This window comes from Octopus bimaculoides, chromosome 13, assembly GCF_001194135.2.
Source record: "Octopus bimaculoides isolate UCB-OBI-ISO-001 chromosome 13, ASM119413v2, whole genome shotgun sequence".
NCBI lineage: Eukaryota > Metazoa > Mollusca > Cephalopoda > Octopoda > Octopodidae > Octopus > Octopus bimaculoides.
The window spans coordinates 32,614,757-32,624,156 of record NC_068993.1 but is presented as its reverse complement, the minus strand read 5'-3'; the positions used below and the strand labels follow the sequence as shown (position 1 = coordinate 32,624,156).

The window sequence follows — 9,400 nt, the reverse complement described above, 5'->3', positions numbered from 1 at the left end:
ATATATATATATATATATATATATATATATATATAGATATATATGTATATATATGAGAGCCCTGTGCCGGTAGCACATAAAAAGCGCCATCCGAACATGGCCAATGCCAGTGCCGCTTTGACTGGCTTCCATGCCGGTGGTACGTAAAAAGCACCCATTACACTCTTGGAGTGGTTGGAGTTAGGAAGGGCATCCAGCTGTAGAAACACTGTCAGATCAGATTGGAGCCTGGTGCAGCCTCCTGGCTTCCCAGACCCCAGTCGAACCGTCCAACCCATGCCAGATTGGAAAACAGATGTTAAACGATGATGATAATGATGTACATAAATATATCTGTATGTAGTTCACAGATGAGATCCAGAGTTTCTCTGTATAGAAGACACTTAGTAGTGCTCAAAAGATTCAAACTTAGACTCTGATGTCTTTACAGGGGATCTATTCCACAAGGTAAAGAAAGGCTATAAAAGGGATCACGTTGAGCAGGTATAGAGGTAATTATGCAGATAAGCAAATTAGACACATTAAATATACTAAATATATTAATTTGAAAGATGTATATATGTATACATGCAAAACAAGGGAAAGCAAAAGGTGGAGACTTTCAGATGATGAATTTTTAAGTATAAATATATACAGTTCTATATTTAAGAGATGAGGAATTATGTTCATTATTTACATTTGACGGATATTTGTCCTCATCTTGTTTGTTGTTAACATGTTTCAGCTGATATACACCCTCCAGCCTTCATCAGGTGTCTTGGAGAAAACAAGATGAGGACAAATATCCGTCAAATGTAAATAAATATATAGATATTCATATTAATAGGTCCAACTTACATAGAATACAAATGTTTCAGTTGGTTCCTTTATACATCAATAATTATTTCAGCTGTATAATACTTCTACACATATACATGTCTATTCTTAACAAATACTGGGAAAAAACTTATCTCCCTTTGACTTATAAACTGAGGCAGTTGGAACTTTTTTTTTTTCCTATTATCAAAATTTACTTTGTAAATCAATGACAGAAAGTGTGGAGAGCTGGGGTAAACATTGTACAGATGTTCTAAGTTCAATTTTTAAAAGTTGACTTTTAAATATTTTACCATTCGATGAGCAGGCAAAATCGTTAGCATGCCAGGTGAAATGCTTGGCAGCATTTCATCTATCTTCATGTTCTGATTTCAAATTTTGCTGAAGTCCACTTTGCCTTTCCTCCTTTTGGAATCAATAAAATAGGTACTAGTTGAGCACTGGAGTTGATGTAATTGACTTACCCCATCCCAAAATTGCTGGCCTTGTGCCAAAATGTGAAAGCAATAATTATATCATTCATTAGTGAGATGATAAAATATGAGCATAATATAAAATATGGAATAAACTTGGCCTTGTGCTGGGTTTATTCCATCCACTGTTCATCTGTGTGACCTTGGACTGACTGATACTACTATATTCACAATGAGCCAACAAAGAAATACCTATGTGGTTGAACTGGTAGAAATAGCAGCCACATCTCCTTCAAACTAAACCCTGCTGTTTAAACAAGAAAATGACACGTAATCCCCTGCTTAATCAGAATTAACTCTGATTAAACTATAATAACTGTCTACTTCAATATTCATGATGACGTGAGACACATTCTCAATACAGATAAACCAAAGAATGCCTTGACATAATACAATACCTCAGTAAAGGTTGAACTCATAAACAAAATTAATCAAAGACTATTTGGTATGAAATTTTTTTAGAAATGGTAAGTGTTGGAAGTATTTTTACACAGTCCTTCCTACCACCAACTGTTCACAATGGTGCCAGTTGTAACAATAATCATTTTCCAGACTATAGTCCTTATTTTGTTTTATGCTAGTTTGTTTCAATCTTCGCTGATTATCTTCAGGTATTCTATTTTGAGTAGAACTAGGTTTCTGTCACCTTCTGTCAAACACATGAATATGAACAGAAAATTCAAGAGAGATTGGATTAACAGCATAGAAAATGACTCATTTTGTTATTCAGGTGGATTGAAGCAAGCAGTTTTTCATGGATGCACAGAATAGAAATTTTGATAAGTAGTAGTAATGATTGAGAGCATTACCTATAACTGGTGGACATTGTTAGACATCAATTATTATTTGCATCACTAATCTGGTAAATACAGAAAAGGTTTTACTTTTCGCAGGAGGTCTTACAAGACAGAAACGTGCCTAGATTTGTTACCAACTTCAAACTAATAAAATATTGTTTCCTTCTCCTCAATGCATAATTATCATAATTAATTAGATTTCTTTCCTAACTTCATGAAGTATGATGGTGGTTGAAACTTCATTTTCATGATTTGAACTTATAATCATTCGTACAAGCACATAATATCTGGAATGTGATAATCAGAACCATGGAACTATAATTCACCAGAAGTATTTGACCAAATGTTAGGTAATAAATGTTGCATGAGGTATATATTTAGAGGAGAACAGAGAAGTCACTATATATTAGTTTTAGACCCTAAAGTCACCTCTTGCCCAATTCCTAACTTTATCACTTCCCTCTCACACTGTCACTACCATTTCCTCCACCACTCCCAAAACTAATTCTTTCTATGACAATAAAAACAACCAAATCTTTCTCCCACCAACTGCTTCAGTTTATCTACAACTCTATTTCATATAATTTAGTTTTGGTAGGAATTTCATATTCCATTTTTTGAAGAGCTATGTCTGAAATATTCCCCCTCCTCTTCCTCACATTAAACTAACATACCATACAACTCTGTGAACTTTTTGTACTTACTTATGGCAGACCATTCCTTGCTTCCTCTGGATTCCACTGTTTCACTTGGTCCATTAATAACGGACACCACCACTGCTAATGCCATTGCCACCGCCATCATCATCATGCTACTATTGTTTATGTCTTTATTGAGAATTAGTTTTGAATGGGAAATAGTTTCAACAGGTGCTTGATTTATTGGTAAATCTTTGCTGCAACAAAAAATTCTGTAACACCATCCTAGTACCTGTTGGCTTCCTGGAATTTCAGACTCCTTAGATAAGGAAAGAAATGGTTAACATCAAAGGCAAAGATAAAAATTTATTGCAAGACAATTATAAAAACCAACTCATTCTTAATCTCATGTTCCAAACACATTGTTTAGAGATAAATAAACAGAGAGGGTGTGTATGGTGTATCTGTGTATTCCACAGAGGAGTGTAGAGCACCTGTTGACAAGTCTGATATGCATGATTGATCTTTGCTTCTAGAATTTTATTCCACTTTCCTTGTTCCTGTAATTTTTCACTCATGATTAACAGGTTCATCCACATGGCTGGCTTGTTCTTGATACACTATCTATCTATCTATAAAATGTATTAAGAAGTCAGCCATGTGCAGACACACACATTGATATTGTATGATTGTCCTTCATAGGGATTCTAATCTTGGTAAAGGTAATACTTGTTTAAGGATTTCTAGTTTATAAAGATTTTGTTGAACACACACACACACACACACGAATATATAATTTAATTATAGCTCAGAAGCTACATAAATGACTCAAAAATTGAGTTTCATACAAACACAATTATTAAACTGCAAATTCAGTTGCATACAGCTTCAAAGTGGGATTGAACTTGAGACCTTAATTGTGAAATAAATTTTATAATCATTTTATGATATGAGTGTATAAATGTTAACTGAGCAGACCAATGTTCAAAGGTACCTCACCTTGTTGAGTCATGTAAATGTAAATGTCTGTCTGTCTGTCTGTCTATATATAATATATAACAACAAATATGTACAAAGAAAATCATATCTTTATTTTAGATCACAGCTTAAAAATCCAACAATTGTTTCAATTGCATTAACATACACACACATTATCAAAGTAATCCAAATTGCTGCAATTCCAATTGAACATCTGAAAAAATTTTAGCTGTTAATAAATGCTATATGTATATATATATATATCTATAATAAAGGTTAAGAAGGGTATTGGAGTCAACCAAACCCTAAAGATATAGGTAATACCGAGTAAGTGCTGTATACCGACTAATTTTTGCCCCTGTCATTGTAGCAACATGAGTGGGGAATATAACATAGGTTGTGTATTAGCGTGTGTATGTATAAAGAAAGAAAAGGATAAAGAGATCAATGGCAAAGTTAGAATTATATTTTATGTATAAAGTCTTACAGCTGTTTCAGGGAAAATCCAATATATCCCTTCATCGGAGACGGTAATAGTAGAGGAATAGATTATTGCATCTATAAGAGGAGAGTTGTAGTAAGACGTGAGAGCGATGCGCAGAAGAAAGAACAAAGAAGAAACAGTACTTGGAGTATAGTTCCATTCCAGCAGTAAACATCCATGTAAAGAATCCTTGTGGGTATTTTCCGGAGATAATTGTAGTAGCAAAGGTGGATATATATCATGTCGTATTCAGAGTATTCTGTGTGTTGTTTACTCAAAGGATAGCCCGAATCGAGTGAGAGATGTGTGTAGGATTAATAGGTCAAGCCTTAAGACAGGAAGGAAGGGGGGAAAGAAGTAATTCAAGTGAGAAATATGGTAGATAGTAGTAAGCAGTCGTACGGTCAGTTATACTAACAAGAAGGAAAGAAGAAGGAGAGGGAGCAAAAGGAAGAATGTGGGGGTGGAAGCATAAGTTTAGTAAAGAAAGAAGGAATGTGGGGAGGTAATGTGGAGAGGTATTTATAATTGTGTATAGTGTCAGGCTATGAAGGAACCTGTAGGTGGTAATGGTGTTGGTGGCTTTCGAAGAACAGTATAAAGAAAGGAAGTAAAATAAGAGAATAGAGTTAGTAGTGATATATTCTAAAAATAGAGTTAAACCTATTCTAAAGATAGTAGAAGGGGGACCAAGTTTGCTAATTCGAGTTGGTTACCTATAGGGAGTTGTATGAGTATGTTGTGTGGTCATTTGTGCATTTGTGTCTGTGATAGAATTTGAATGTATGGAAAAAACGGTGATTACAGGTGCTAAGTGCTTCGTTATATCGATTAAGTAGAGTGGGAGAATTGTATTTTAAAATATGGAACGCCTCCTTTAAGCAAAGCTTGCAATTAGAGCGCTGGCCCTGGTATGGAATTCCAGAGTCCAGAATGGACCATTTTATAGTATACTGGGTATTTGTGTTTTTGAGGTGGTGAATGTGGTTGGCTAGTGTTGTAGATTTGCTGTGTTTGTCATATCTAAAAGAGTGAAGGTGGGCTGCATAGCGTTGCTTGAAATTCTTAGTTGAACCTATGTATGCAGTTGTAGAGTTATGTAGCAGATTGGTTACAGTGCATTTATATATTACGTTATATCTTACGCAATGCGTTTTATTGCGGGCAGATTGTCCCGGAGCGATAGTTACAAATAGATGAAACTTGGGGGTTGTGTTCTGTGGTGGATGAGGCAACATTGTTGGAGGATGTAGAAGAATCTAGATCAATGGAATTATTACTGTTATAGTTATTATTCCCTCCATTGTTATTATTATAGGATATGGTAGTATTATTACCGGGTATACTAGTGGGCTGGGATCTATTATAGTCGTGTTCAAGTGCACGAGTGTCAGTGTTAGATGCACGTATATGAATGCCTATGTTGGGTATATGCATGCACTGAGTGCTAGTATTACCATAGTTATAGTTGTGTGAGTTTTGATAATAGAGTGAGAGTTTGTTTATGAGAAGTCGCTATAATAGATTCGAAGTTAGGTGTGGTTGAATAAGATAATTTCAAAGTGGATCTGTTAAATATAGAATGGTATTTATGCTGTCGGGGGAAGTTAGAGTCAAGTATTTTGAAGAAAGATTTAGCTAAGTTCCTAGTGTTAAGTGAGAATGGAGGGGTGTACCACAGTATAGAGTGGCCACCACTTTTTTGGGGGGTTCTGTGTACTTTGGAATCTAAGTATTTAGGTGGAGAGGAGTTGTCCACATTTTTGGTGTTGCTAATTGCTTTATTTATCTTAGATTTATCCTTAGTGTTATAAGTGTGTTTGTGGGGTCTGTTGGAAAATGTGGGTGGTTGGTTGCGGTTGTGATGATTGGTATGTCTTTGGGATGTGATTTGGGATATAAGTTGTTTAAGTTTGGTGTTATGGATGTATTTTATTTGTTAGGAGAAACTACTAGCGGCGAGAGCTTGATTGTAGTATGGAGCGTGATTGTTGAAGATTTCCTCAGAAGAGGATAGATCAGATATGCGTGTTGAAATACCCATGACTATGTTATCGAAAGTAGATCTGTGGTGATTGGAGTGAACATTGAGGTATTTCAGGTATTGGTTAGGTTTATGATAGGGGGAGTATTGTGAGTTTGATAAGTTTAGAGTAACGTCTACAAAATTAGCTGTTTTATATGCGTTTTCAAATGTGATGGATAGATTTAGATTAGAGAAGAATTTGTGTAGATCTTTTCTAGTCCTTTCCAGAGAAGATTTATTAATGGCCTTGGTAAGTAATAAGGCGTCGTCCCTATATAGACCTCCGTGGATATTAGGGAAATGTGAGCGCAATTGGTGAAGTATATACAACCCAACTAAATCAGTGGCCTGAGCGGAATCGGATGATCCCATGGTTACATCGAATAAGTTGTTACAGTTATTATTATGTTGGTTAGCTCGGCACCAGAGTTTGTTTTCAAAGGATATAAGTGTTTTGCGTGCATTAAGTATTATGTTGATTTCTAGTGGGGTTATGCTAGTAAAATTCCTAGCAAAAAGAATAGCCTTATTTAGAAGTTTAGGAGAGATAGAGGAATAGTAGTTGTTTATATCAAATTGCAGGAATGAAAAAGAGTTTTTGTTATCCAAGGTGTGAAACCATGTAATGACCTCCCCAATATGGTACCATAGATTAGCGTTTAATTTCTCTTTGACAACAGGTATTATTTTGTCCAGAATGTTTTTGCTGACCCTTCCGAGGTCGGATTTGGTAGGGCATATTAGGCGTATAGATGGTTTTGTGATAAAATCCTTCTTATGATCCTTGAGGTGCTGGGCAGTATGGTTCTGTTCTGTCGTCCACGTGTAGTTTCCTCATGAATTTGCAGTGGATAGTGTTGATGTCATTTAAAGCAGATGTTGATGCTAGCTTGTAGGATCGGTTGAGCTCGTTTCTAATGAATTTAATGTACTCCTCTATGGTAATGGGATACATATTTCCTGTTTTATCAGAAAATATGTGTAATTTGGGGGAATTAGTAAACCTTTTTATAGTATGTGATAGTCTTTTTTGAAAGGGGGATTTGTATTTTGAGAATTTAATACTTTTGATTAAATCGATCATATCCGCTTGGAATTTTTTTGAGATGTGGATTGTGTGGAGGATTCTTATACGATGTGAGGTTGAATTTGTTGTTTCCTGAGTAATTCCTATACTTTTGGTTATCGTGGAAGAGAGCCTTCCATCTCATTCTTCGGATGAGGTCCTTAGTTTTAGCAAGAAGGAGTATAGTGAAAGTTTTTTGTGAAGGAATAGGAGTGTCTTTAAGGGAACTCTTTATCCATTATTTAAGTGTTACCTGTTATAAGTGCTAATAATAGCAAATGATAAAGGTTATGAAGGGTATTGGAGTCAACCAAACCCTAAAGATACAGGTATATATATATATATATATATATATATATATATATATACACATATGTATGTGTGCATGTGTGTGTATATATGTTAATGCAATTGAAACAATTGGATTTTTATGGTGTGATCTGAAATAATGATATGATTTTCTTCATACGTATTATTTGTTGTTGTTAAATACTCTGAATTTCTTAAAATTCCACAAAAGAATTGTTGGATTAACTTGCCATGCATGAAAATTTACTTGGGATTTGTATTCTACTTACATTTGCTGGTATCTGATTGTTGGAAATTTAACCTTGTTCCTTTATACTGATTGCTTAATTGATATCTGCCAGGATTTTTTAATCCCATTTTTTTCTTTTATACACACATACATACATACACACACACACACACACACACATATATATATATATATATGTGTGTGTGTGTGTGTGTGTGTGTGTGTGTGTGTGTGTATATACGATAAGAATATAGTGATAAATTATCTAGGTGGGTACCATAAGAGCTCTGAGGTATATTCCATGTTCTGGCTAAACATATCAAGTAGTAAGAAGCACCAAATATTGCTTACAGTGAGTAATCCTACAGTAATTCTTCTGATGGGTAAATTCCAGTTTGCTTCTTTGGATTATGAATATTTTTGGGAGTGTAAATCTAAAACAATACAAAGAATACAGAAACTGGTACATCTTCAAATTCTTCTTTTAATTTAACAGTCAATTATACAGTATAATTAAATAGTTAAAATGAGTCCGCTTCAGACCTTGCTTTTGGAAAGACCATGAATAAAGGTGCACAGCAGAATATTGCTGGGTGTATTTGCAAATGCACATACTCTATGCAGCAGAAACACATGTCAATCATTTTAACTAAGTATGTTGCAGAATTAACTGTTAACTTCAAAGAAAAATTAGAAAATGTGTCAATCTCTGTATTCTTTCTAATTGTTTTGAATCATCATCATCATCATCATCATCGTTTAACGTCCGCTTTCCATGCTACCATTGGTTGGACGATTTGACTGAGGACTGGTGAAACCGGATGGCAACACCAGGCTCCAATCTAAATTTGGCAGAGTTTCTGCAGCTGGATATATATATACTACACTCTCTGAGTGGTTGGCGTTAGGAAGGGCATCCAGCTGTAGAAACTCTGCCAAATTTAGATTGGAGCCTGGTGTTGCCATCCGGTTTCACCAGTCCTCAGTCAAATCGTCCAACCCATGCTAGCATGGAATGCCTTTAACAGTTGAAATATATCAGAAACATGTTTTAACTAACCTAATATTCATATATATATGTAACGGTTATAGAATTGAACGATGAAGATCATTTTTTATAAGAAAATATTTATTTATGCTGTTACATTCTATGTTGCCATACCACGACGGGTAGGCCAGTGTAATAGTATATAAAATATGCAAGGTTGAGAATGTAGGCCTGTATCTGTATGTTCCTTCTTTTATAACAGTAATTGTATAGAGGGAGAGATGGTAGGGTTATAATGTGGGCGCCGTTGTCTGACAGTGGCTGACACTAAAGTTATTTCTCCCTCTGCCAAGTTGTAGCTGATCAGCCAGGCATCTTTCTCCATGAGACGTCAAGTGACCACTGGTCACTAGAAAGAGAAAAGAGGAAGTTTTCTTGGAGTGTCCTGTTTATATAGCCATGAAGCAGGGCAGTGACTGCAAAGGATTTAGCTTGTTTACCTCAATTCTAGATGGAGCAGAAGAGGTCAGAAAAGGGTTAAGTGGTGGAGACTGGTTCGGCCTAGCTATTCAAATATGGGTAAAGTGGATCGAATC

At 35.3% G+C, this 9,400-nt stretch overlaps 1 protein-coding gene across 1 annotated transcript in view; it reads right to left on the bottom strand.

Annotated features, from left to right (window-relative positions):
* Positions 1-8,924: 8,924 nt before the first annotated feature.
* Positions 8,925-9,400, bottom strand: part of LOC106877876 (L-aminoadipate-semialdehyde dehydrogenase-phosphopantetheinyl transferase) — a 16,347-nt gene continuing 15,871 nt past the window's right edge. The window contains exon 7 of the mRNA XM_014926913.2: positions 8,925-9,213. The gene's annotated coding sequence lies outside the window, so the exon portion shown is untranslated. The remainder of the gene's footprint in view (positions 9,214-9,400) is intronic.